We start from the raw sequence: 12,410 nt of genomic DNA, 5'->3' as shown, positions 1-12,410 counted from the left end.
TAAAGGTAATTCTCGTTATAATAAATCCTTAAGACTTTTACCTCAACGAACTTATAATTTGCTGTTTATTATATATACAGTTGAAGTCAGAATTATTAGCCCCCCTGAATTTTTAGACCGCTTGTTTATTTTTTCCCCAATTTCTGTTTAACGGAGAGAATTTTTCAACACATTTTTAAACATAATAGTTTTTATAACTCCTCTCTAATAACTGATTTATTTTATCTTTGCCATGATGAGTGTAAATAATATTTGACTAGATATTTTTCAAGACACTTTATACAGCTTAAAGTGACATCTAAAGGCTTAACTAGGTTAATTAGGTTACCTAGGCAGGTTAGGGTAATTAGGCAAGTTATTGTATAACAGTGGTTTGTTCTGTAGACTATCGAGAAAAAATATAGCTTAAAGGGGCTAATAATTTTGTCCCTAAAATTGTGCTTAAAAAATTAAAAACTGCTTTTATTCTAGCCGAAATAAAACAAATAAGACTTTCTCCGGAAGAAAAATATTATCAGACATACTGTGAAAATTTCCTTGCCCTGTTAAACATCATTTGGAAAATATTTAAAAAAGGAGAAAAAAATTTGAAGGGGGCTAATAATTCTGACTTCAACTGTATATATATTAATGTATATATTAAGGTAGTACTAGGCATATAAAAAAAAATCAATGCAGAATAAATACTTTATAAGTACTAACAAACAACCAATATCTTAATAGGCAGGTAATAACCCACTAGCTAATAATGAGAATTGTGCTATCCTAATTATAGTCACTCTATAACATACTGTAAAATGTACTGCAAAAATAACTGCATGAATATAATTATAATAGTAACAGAACTAGACCTTTCAAAAGCACTGGTTTTATATATCAGTTAGAATATATGAAACCCAATATTTTAGCTAATTGTAAAAGCTGAATTATTGATCAAACCCACTGATTAACTGATGATTGCCAGTTAGTAGAATAAATCGCTCTCTCTGACGGAGACGTCAAACACAGAAGCAGAATTATTAGAAATAATACTACAATAACAAAAGAGGGAACAATCTCAATAATTACAAAGTATTGTCAATCAATGAATGTGCAGCGGGAGGCTCATTGTTCCTGTCAGCTTCTTCATGAATACATAATCACATGTTTCCTGTTTTAAATATCAGCTATTATTTAATTGCTCAATGATTTTTTTTTTTCATTCATAACGAGAGCTGACAGACCTGACATTCACCGCACACCTCAATCTCCAAACCTCACCTAATTTCAATACGGGGATAAAATCTGCTGTTTACCATCAAAAGTAGCACAGAACAAGCTCAACATGACATCTCAATTATTATTTTGCATAAACAGCAGCCTGTGCCAGTGCCCAAATGAGAGCGCTGATGAGATGGCTGTTCTGTGACTTGGGTTAAGCTGTGGGCTGCATGTATCGAACAAGCTGGAAACCCACTTAATCACACCCGGCCAAGGCTGCACATCGCCTACTAAATCGAGTCAGCCGTGAAATTAAACTGGTTTATTTAAAATAAAACATTCCATCAAATGAGCATCGTGCACTGTTGATGAGCTCTTGTTGTTTTTCTTTAGGCAGAGGTTTATCTTTGACTTAATTCTGAGTTTGGGTAAATCAATGAAATGATTCAGTTATGAATCACCTTTTTCATGACCCTGTTGAAAGGAGAGTTCCCTCAAAATTAAAATGCGGTCATCATTTACTCACCCTCCATGTCAAACCCATAAGAAATCCATTTATCTTTAAAAATGAAGATTGTTTTCCTGAAATACACTCACCGGCCACTTTATTAGGTACACCTTACTAGTATCGGGTTGGACCCCTTTTGCCTTCAGAACTGCTTTATTCCTTCGTTGCATAGATCCAACAAGGTACTGCAAACATTCCTCAGAGATTATGCTATATATTGACATGATAGCTTCATGCAGTTGCTGCAGATTTGTCAGCTGCATATCCATGATGTTAATCTCTTGTTCCACCACATCTCAAAGGTGCTCTATTGGATTGAGATCTGGTGACTGTGGAGGCCATTTGAGTACAGTGAACTCATTGTCATGTTCTGAGATGATACACGCTTTATGACATGGTGTGTTATCCTGCTAGAAGAAACCAGTGTACACTGTGGTCATAAAGGGATGGACATGGTCAGCAACAATACTCAGGTAGGCTGTGGTGTTAACACGATGCTCAATTGGCACTAAATGAGCCCAAAGTGTGCCAAGAAAATATCCCCCACACCATTACACCACCACCACCAGCCTGAACCCTTGATACAAGGCAGGATGGATCCATGCTTTTATGTTGTTGACGCCTAATTCTGACTCTACCATCTGAATGTTGCAGCAGAAATCGAGACTCATCAGACCAGGCAACCTTTTTCCAACCTTCTATTGTGAATGCCTATGCGAGCCTGTGTGAATTGTAGCCTCAGTTTCCTGTTCTTAGCTGACAGGAGTGGCACCTGGTGTGGTCTTCTGCTGCTGTAGCCCATCCACCTCAAGGTTGGAGGTGTTGTACATTCAGAGATGTTCTTCTGCATACCTCGGTTGTAACAAGTGGATATTTGAGTTACTGTTGCATTTCTATCAGCTGGAACCAGTTTAGCCATTCTCCTCTGGCATCAACAAGGCATTTGCTCCCACAGAACTGCCGCTCACTGGATATTTTCTCTATTTTTGGACCGTTTTCTGTATACCCTAGAGATGGTTGTGCGTGAAAATCACAGTAGATCAGCAGTTTCTGAAATACTTAGACCAGCCCGTCTGGCACCAACAACCACTTTCAAAGCCACTTAAATCACCTTTCTTCCTCATTCTGAAGCTCGGTTTAAACGGCAGCAGATCGTCTTGACCATGTCTACATGTCTAAATGCATTGAGTTGCTGCCATGTGATTGGCTCATTAGAAATTCATGCTAACGAGCAGGTGTACCTAATAAAGAGGCCGGTGAGTGTATTTCAATAACACTATTTACTTTTGATAGCCTAAGTATGGAAATATGATTAATTTTCTTAGATGCAAAAGTTCAGCGTATGATGGTTTAAGTATTTCAAATCACCTGCATACATGAATATATTGGATTTTGGATATGGAGTATTTTCATGCAATAACCTTTGCAAAGCAAAGCCAATCTCATCCAGGCTCGGCCGAGTGTTGTTTATTTTCTGCTGTTAGCTGTAAAATGTCAGCATATAGTCATCTCTCTGCTGCCGCTGTAGTTACTGACCCCAATTTATGAGAGATGCAGAGGAGGTGCATGACGATGGAGTCTTTTACTGCCACATATTCAGCATTTTGTGACTCTTATGTTAACTGATGATGTTTTTAAAATGATCAAGTCGCTATTCATTATGCACAGCCATGCCTAAAGGGATACTTTCATTACTTATTATTAAGCTTTATGTTTTTCCCCCTTCTATTACATAAAATAAGAGAACACGAGTGTGAATTCATTAAACAGTTCTGTGACTTTTGCATTCAGCTGTGTTTGCAATGGGAAGTACATCATTAGAGAGTTTTGGTCAGTTTGTGCAAAAAAAAAAAAAAAAAAAAAAAAAAAAAGCTATTTGTTATTGCTATTAGGTAAGTTTTTTTAAAGTGATGCTGGTCTGTTATGAACTACTATAACCCCTTTATTGCACATCAAATGTGATAATTTAGCATTGTTTGTAGTTTAGAACTGCCAACATTGGCTAATTAGAAATTTGCATTGAGCAGTTGGCAAGATGTACCTAATAAAGTTGCCAGTGAGTGTATATTATAAAGTTAACTGTTAAAAGCTAGTAGTTCTTAGTTAATTAGTTAAAGTAATTAGCAACTAATAAAGTTATGGTACTATAACTCTTAACTGACACAGTAAAAGCACTGGGTTACACACAATCAATTTGTGTTTTGACAACATGAAGGAATTAAGTTACTTATAACTTATAGCTTTTTACAAAATAAGTGGTTTGAACATTAAACAATGACGTTGTCTCAAAATAACCTCAAGAACTGTGCTGTTTCAGCTCATTTTAAATAAGTAATTTGAACAAACAGAAACGTCTTCTATTTTGAGTTGAACTTTTGTGTTTTTGATTGTAATGCAATAATGTGCATCTTTGGTAAAGCTGCTTTGAGACCATAATCATTTTGAAAGAGCTACACAAATAAACAAGAATTGAATTAATAAAATCCCCTATATTGAAAACTGTTTAGCCATAAAGCGGTTTACATTTTCTGCAGACGACACAGGCCTCCCATACAGAATATGTCAGAGGAATAAGCCTTCTCTCTCTATCTACGATTTCAAATGAAGCCTGTCTTTCTCCATGGGACCCGCTGCACCATTACTCCACTGATATTCTGAAGACACGTCTCAGTATCTCTCCGCTAAGCAAGGCAAATAGCAGAGCGGGTCTTTCGGTGCGTCACTCTAATGGTGCTTTCTGTCACTTTGACACCACTTCATGTCTAATCTTTATTGAGTTTTATTTTCGACTGCCATTAAAGTGGGGGGACGTGTCAGCGGCAGCCAAAAAACACCACTGGGATTGAATTGCTTTTTTTGCATGGAGGAAAAAATGTCTAGAAGTAGAGAAAACTGCTAAATGTGTTGTATACGGATGGCAGTCATTTGAACCCCAGACCGTCGATGCACTTTTCCCTATGAATATCAAATGTGAACACTTCACATCTTCCGCCATTACTTCAGAATAATACACACGTTAGCTTCCGAAGAGAAATCTTTTCTCGATCGCATGAAATCATTTACCAACATAATTTGAAGCCATGAATTATTCAGCGGCCATTGACGAGGATTGCGTCTCCATTCAGAGATTCAGAAGTCAAGCGAAGTAACGACCTCGGTGTGGATGGAGTGGGAAAGCGGAGTGTCAGGTGCACACGCTATAGGTCAATAACACTCATTATTTCCCTGGTTAAATGTCATGAATAATGCAGTCTTTCAGTGTTATATTTAAATCTTTTCAGACAGCTTTTAGCAAGTGTTTCAAAATTCATGCAGGGATGAGCTGCTGCGGTTTTCATTCGCATATTATCAGAGATGCCATTTAAACAGTTTCTTTAAAACACTTCTTTGAAAAACGAGAATGATCAGTTTGCGTGTCATTCATTATGACTTTTTGGAAACTTGTCATATTAAGAACAACATTAATTTGTGTTGAATGATGTGCTTATACACCCACATTGCACATATACATGTGAAGAACATTACTGGATCAGATGCTATGTAATTATATATATATATAAAACAAAAAATAGTTTTGTTAAAAGTAATTTCACATCTTACTTAATATGACATAATAAATTAAAAAAAGACTGCATTCATTAGTGCATTCATAAGTGTTTTTAACCATGGGAATTGGTATTTTCTTGATTTGCAAAATAAAACAAAATAAAATAAAATAAAATAAAATATAAAAAAAGAATAAAATAAATTACAATAAATAAAAAATATAATTAAATAAAAAATAAAATAAAATATAAATAATGAGAATAAAATAAAATAAATTAAATAAAAATATAAAATATAAAATATAAAAGAAAAGAAAATATAAAATAAGAAAAGAAAAGAAAAGAAAAAAGTAAAATAAAATATAATAAAAAATAAATAAAATAAAATGTAAAAACATAATAATAAATAAAATGAAAATATAATATAAAATATAAAAAACAAAAAACATATAAATAAAAATTATATTTATATAAAAAAAGTAAAACAAAATTTTCTAAAATAAAAAAATATAAAATATAAAAAATATATAATAAATAAATATATAATTCTTTAATAAAATAAGGCGATTGACCAGAGCTCACCCCCTTTCCTAAACTCAACAGACAGTTTTGAAAAGCAATCCAGAAAAAAAGCCCTCACCTGATATCTACCACATTCTCACCCTGTTGTTTATTTGTTTATTTTATTTCTTGGCTTCTGTCTTTGTCTTTCTGGGGCCGTTCTTCATTAGACTCGAACCCTATCATTGTGGTCAACTCCTATCTGCGTCTCAAGTCCACCGACTTACAATAGCGAGCTAGTGGACAAACTGGTAACAGCAGGAAAGCCGTCCATATGGAGGTAAGTGGTCAGCTGGTAAGCGCAAAAAGAAAAGACGTCATACTGCCCCATATCGTTCGTTTTAAAGACAAAATGCAGCCATAAGTAGCTCTTGCTACACAATTCGTGATATCCAGAAATCTATATAGAGATCCGTTTTCAGAATGAGTGTATGTTTAACCTAACCTAATTCCTTTAAGTTGTCCCAACACAAATCGACTCAACATTTTTTACAGTCTACATCTAGGTGATTAAACTATAGAGCATGATTACAATAAATTAACAAAGAGATAAATATAATATGGACAAAAATATTGTGATTCATTGTTATATGTAACCATATAACCCACGCCTAAATTAACAGCTCATCCAAACACACTTCTTAGTTCTTGAACAATTCGTATTATAATATCCTATTACATTACATTGGTCCTTTTTCAGTGACAATGCTTTAATGATTACTAACACAAGAAAGGGGTTGTAATCTGATATCGAACTGCAACATGCCGTTGTTCTCTGGACTCCCTCAGATTGATGGCGTCTGACCTGCTTCTGGATGTTTTGGCATGGGGGTTTAAAGAGTAAGCGCAGCTTTGATCATGTAGAGGTGACTCTGGTGCCCACAGGTGAAACAGTGAGTGCTTCAATCTGTTAAAGTGCTCACACCTCACAAACTTCTGCCTCTCTCGCTCCATCTCATTCTTTTCATCCACTTCCATTTCCCCCCCTTTTTTCCTGGCCTTCCCCAGGCGGCCTATTACCTCAGAATAAAACCATGAGGTGTCAACACAGGCAAAGCTCAAATCTGTTTTAGAGCACTAACCTGCACGAGTGGAGGACTATGAGAGTAATGCTTGCTTGAGGCTCACACACACCTGAACACACACACACACATTTCTCTCTCCGTCACTGTATCGTTTTCTGGCACCACCACCATTCCAAACACTTATCTTTCCTGCATAATGGGATCCTCTGCTAGAAACAAAGCCTTGGTGACAGAGCTCTACTCGTATTTAAAAACCCCCCTGCTATGGTTCTTTAAAGCCTCCTACATTAGGTTTGCATGCATCCGATGTCAGAAAAGACTTTTTGTTTTGACGTTATACGCATTAAAAATCCCCTCATTTCTCAGAGAGCCTCAAAATGATTCATTTGAAGATTCACTCTTTCTAAATCCCACCTTCTATGAGTCTACTTGGCTCTGATTGGTCAGTTGGCTCAGCCTGTTTACAGCATGTGTTGGAAATGATTCATCCATTACCATTTCAGACTAGCATTGATTTTATAGGGCAGCAGTAAATATTTTTGAGCGTACACTACCTGATAAAAGTCTTTCCAGTTGTAGAAGGAACAAATAATAACTTGACTTCTAGATGATCATTTGGAAAAGTTGCAGAAACAACTCTTGCACCAAGCCGAAACTACCAAAAGACTATTGCGCCGCGTCTTGCGCCACACTGCGCCGGGTGTATGATAGGGCCCAATATCTTATGTAATAAGAGCATATATGTACAAGCTAGTAGTTGTATTTTGTTATCATATAGATGTAAGAGTTTATCCAGTTGAATTTAGAATTATTAGCCCTCCTGAATTATTAGACATTGTATAACAATGGTTTGTTTTGTAGGCAATCAGGAAGAAAATACTTCTTAAGGGGGCTAATAATATTGACCTTAAATGGTTTAAAAAAAATAAAAAAATGCTTTTATTCTGGTTGAAATAAAACAAATAAAACTTTCTCCAGAAGAAAAAAAAAATATTCTAGAAAATACTGTGAAAAAGAACATGGTAATTTTCATTGCTAAAATAATTTTGACTTCAACTGTATGTATGAGCATTTCACAGATGTGTGAAACCTGTATACTGTAAAAATATTGCTGCCTTAAATTTAATAATCAGCTGAATTAAATCAACCCTAAAAGTAATTTCAGCTTTCTATACATTAATCTTAAAACATCAAGTTGAATCTCATACAATTAAAAAAAAATAGGTTGAAATTTGGTTAACTACACACACCTTGAAAAGCAATGATCTAAACAAAGCATGTTTATAGGGCTATTTTAAAAGCATAGATTATCAAAATTTAAACATTTGCCATCATTTATTCACTTTTCAATAACTGTACTGCCCTTTTCAATGTAATTACATTTAGTGGAGCCTTGAGATCTTAAACTCCAAATATGCAAAAGTGCCATTTAAAATAAGAAAAAGAATAATAAGAAAAATTGGTCGGTTTTACTTACATTGTGCTGTATTGTTCAATAAATAATCTTCTCCTCCAGTGAGCTCCTACCTGCAATCATTAAATCATGAAGCATATCATTCAGATTCATGAACAAATTATTCAAACAGTTTTAAGAACTGGGTCAACGGAGTCATTTACAAAATTCAGATATGAAGAATGATTCATTCGCAAAACCAAAATTATTCATGTCCCAGAGGAGATCTTTGGTGGAAGAATTAAAGTCAATTTATTCGTTTTTGGTGTTATTCGACATTAGCTTTCATAACGTCTTCTTACCTGATTCACAAAGCTTAAAGTTGCGGTCACACTGCACTTTTCTCCCCATAGACTTCAATTCATATGCCCGCGAATTGGTCAGACTGGAAACGCAAGCTCGTGCGACAAGCTTTGCAGTTCGCTGCATTGCAAAGTTTAAGCTTGGTGAACTCTGACCTGCAAAGAATGTGAGATCATGCATAAAAATAAGAGTTATACAACATTCCTTCGGCTTAATCCCTACTGTTTTAGATCTTGTCTAGACAAGAGAACAAAAAAAAGAAGCTTAATTTTTATGATTTGTGTAATTGTGTCAAAATGCACACCCAATACTTCAACTTTCATATTAAAGTTCCTGAAAGCAAAGAAGGTCAAAGTGCTCCAGGATTGGCCAGCCCAGTCACCATAAATGAACATTATTGAGCATGTCTGGGGTAAGATGAAGAATCAAGCCATGATTATATTTTATTTTAGTTAAAATAAGCGCAATCTAGAGGCCTTTGCCTTTCATATAAGATAATTCTGATACCAAAGATCAACTAGAAGTCAAGTTATTGTTTGTTGTTCCTAAAACTTTTGTCAGGTAGTTTATAGGATGTCATTGGATGCCACATTTCACTCTGGTAAAAATACTAATAATCATGAATTTGAAAACATTCAAAAGCGTTCGATTTGTTCAAGTTTACCCTGTAATTTTATGACACTTACATCTTAGAATATCGTGTTATTGTGTCATCCAACATGTTTAGAGCAATGTTATCTTTTAGTGTACTATCAGATACAGTATGTACCAAACAACACAATGACACAACTTATTGGTTGAATATACGCCCACTCCGCACACTTACAATACTAAACCTCTCAGAGAGCTGTCAAGACAGAAACGGCTCTTATTTTGGCTGTGTGCAAAGCAATACAGTTCAAAAAACTATTCTTTTTGCGTGTCTCAACAAAAAAAACCTGTCTAATGTTTACAGACTCTGAACGTTTTATTTGATCGTCTGTTTTGCTTCATCTTCCTGTTGTTCCCGTCGGTGTTTACAATACAGTCTATCCCTAAAGCATCATACATTGAGTGATGGAGTGTTAATGTTCCCTCAGTGGGAAACTGTAAGTCATGTTCAGACTCTTCTCTACATCAAAGCTGTTAATCATTAGCACTGTGCATTCAGAGTATTCATCGAATGTGCTATTTTAATGAGGTCATATAGTAAAAGACACTCCAATATCTCTCTCTTTTTAAGGCGCTCTTACAAGAGATCGCTGATTGTCACAGTAATTACAGCCGCACAGATTCACGCTTGGTGATGATTTCTTTTTGGCACCAGCGATCCATGACTTGGGCTCTTGACAACATTTTAATACAAAGCCCAATCAAGGCAAAAACAGAAGCTCTGAGCGATCAAATCAAAAAGCTTTCATAAACCTTTATGCGGCTCTCGGTGCCGCCAGCCACAGTCCAATAGTGTCCTCATAACAAAGATGAAAGCAAAATCTAATTATAAACAAGGCTTTCAGATACAGCAATAAAAGATAAGATGATTTGTACTGACATCTCCAAAAAACAGTCTCTGGAAAACCCAACGGCTTGATTAAGTTTGCACTTTAAAATCCTAAAACATATTTAATTGCCAGGCTTAATATACTGTATACTATATAGCCTTGAAACCAAAACTGGGGAAAAGTAACTTTATTATTATTATTTTTTATTTTTCATTCAAACTTTAATTATGTATTTCTGTTAAAAAGTTCTGCGAGCATGTTTCTAGTAGTATGTTTCTTTTGTAGTAGTAAAAGAACATTAGGCTGTTCTTTTAATACTCAGCTTCACCATCGCCTTAAGGCCAGATTGTGAAGAGAAGTGGCGAAACAAATTTCGCAGAGCTTTTATCTTAATTTCGTTATTGCCAAATACCTGTCATCATTTACAATTTATTTTAATTCAATTTGTTAAGAAAGGCTTATTTTTATTGGTGTGTTGCCAAATTTAAAGGCTAAGTGTATGTACCTAGGCCTATTTAGAGTGCTGAGATGTTACGATGTTACAGAGGACTTATTTTATTTCTTTGTTCCAAGTGGCCTATAGCCTACGTTTGTTATGAATAAATTATGTTATAACACATAAATGACTCATTCCTGAAAAAAGGCAAAAGAGCTGTGTACATGTGCACATTTGAATAATGTTGGGCTATAAACAGGTTCCGGCTTTATAAAGTTGTCAATCAAAGTGTACCTGTCAGACTCGGCCCGAATTCTGTTGGACTCAGGTAATTTTTATGGCCCGATTACAGCTCTATATAGGGGTACATTTTCAGAATGAGCCTATGTTGTCAATTTACATGAAGATTTAAAGCTTTCGAGAGTAACCCACAGAAACACTAGTTTCTAGCTACCACTGATAATTGCAACTCAACCAGTCTCAGGCTGCCTGCAAGCAAGAAAAGTACTTTTTTTTTTTTTTAAAGGTTTTATTTGAGGGACAGCTCGGTTTACACATTAGTCTGGACCTGAGGGAGATCTTTAATAGGCGGAGAGAGGGGAGCAGTGAGACAGGCTAACTGATGCCCTTTACACAGCTGTAAAGTCCTGGAATTAAGAAAGAAAGAGTGTTTACACAGCGCCTCGAACAGTGATTACTTTAAAACAACTGAAGTTCGGACTTAAATGGGAAATTAATTCCGGGCAGCGGCTGTAATTTGTGATGGACAACCGGTCTCTGAAGGCCTGTCAGTGTTAGGCGCCTCAGGCAAAACCGGAGTGGACTTTGGAAAGTCGATAGCAGTTGAGAGCGAACCAGCGGGAGGCTTCTTCACTATCAGCGTCACACATGGATAAGTGGGTAAAGCAGCTCTTTAATCCAATGCCCTCGGTTAAAGTGGCACTATCAAAGGCTCCCGATGCTGTTTGCCACAGCTTGCTGTTTACACCCCACTATATTTGTCGCACCTTTCATCCAGTCTCATTATTAGGTCGTCGTCCGCCAGAGCAGAGACTCCCCGACAAAGTGCACCGCATTAACACGGTAATACCCACAGCAGCCCTGGTCCCTCACGGTCCCAGCCAATTAATCCTAATATAATTAGAAAGCAGCAAGAAGCAAAGGGTCAGGTATTTATATCAAAAATCTCAGGCTCCACTTTGGTTTTCCCCCCACAGCAGCCTGAGAGCTCTTCTTCAGGCTCCTTTAAACATAAGCATACACTACTGTTTGGCTCGTGTTCAAGGATATGTCCTCAGCCTCTGCTGGGACGCAACAAGGTTGGACGGAAATGAGAGGAACGAGCGACTGTCCTCGTGCATGGTGGAGAAAACGGTTTATTTACAGACACACGCATTTAGTAAAAGCACTCAAGTGTCATGTGTAGGAGTTAATGTTAAATGATGCTATGAAATATTTACAGTGTTCCTGCCCGGATGCGTGAATAGCAAAAAGAAATTAACAAGCGAGCGATGCGTGGCATGAATTTATATGCCGATCGGGGTTGCACAGGTGGAATTATCCCCCCTCCGAGCGCTTGTACTGTACAGTCAGCACATAATTTATATTGCAGAATCCCATCTAGCGCTTGAAAATTACACTGCTTCATTTAAAATGTAGCTTTTATTGGATGTGGAAACGGGGCTGATTTATATGCCGTGGATATTTCAGAGCTGCGCTGCTGACGGAGTGGGGATTCAACTTATATTGACAGCGAAGAGAAAATATAGTGAAGTGTGACTGACGCGGGTAGATGAAGCCGGTTTGTCCATTATAATGTTGGTGCGGAGCCAGTCTGAGTACAGGCATGTTACAGATAACACAAATGAACATGCTGTATCTCTTTGTTTGCTAAAGTA

General features: G+C 36.4%; 1 long non-coding RNA gene across 5 annotated transcripts in view; it reads right to left on the bottom strand.

Annotated features, from left to right (window-relative positions):
• LOC137488332 (uncharacterized) overlaps window positions 1-12,410 on the bottom strand; it is a 300,450-nt gene that overhangs the window by 118,488 nt on the left and 169,552 nt on the right. For 3 of the 5 annotated variants that reach the window (XR_015515355.1, XR_015515356.1, XR_015515357.1), the window contains exons 4-5: window positions 8,595-8,750; window positions 8,317-8,366 (exon numbers count right to left, since the gene is read on the bottom strand). The exons of the other annotated variants lie outside the window; for them this stretch is intronic. This is a non-coding gene — a long non-coding RNA (uncharacterized LOC137488332). The remainder of the gene's footprint in view (window positions 1-8,316; window positions 8,367-8,594; window positions 8,751-12,410) is intronic. 5 annotated transcript variants of the gene reach the window in all.

The sequence above is a fragment of the Danio rerio genome, chromosome 18 (assembly GCF_052040795.2).
Source record: "Danio rerio strain M-AB ecotype USA chromosome 18, GRCz13ab, whole genome shotgun sequence".
Taxonomy (NCBI): domain Eukaryota; kingdom Metazoa; phylum Chordata; class Actinopteri; order Cypriniformes; family Danionidae; genus Danio; species Danio rerio.
Note: the sequence above shows the minus strand (reverse complement) of the source record. Positions and strands in the feature narration are given on the sequence as shown.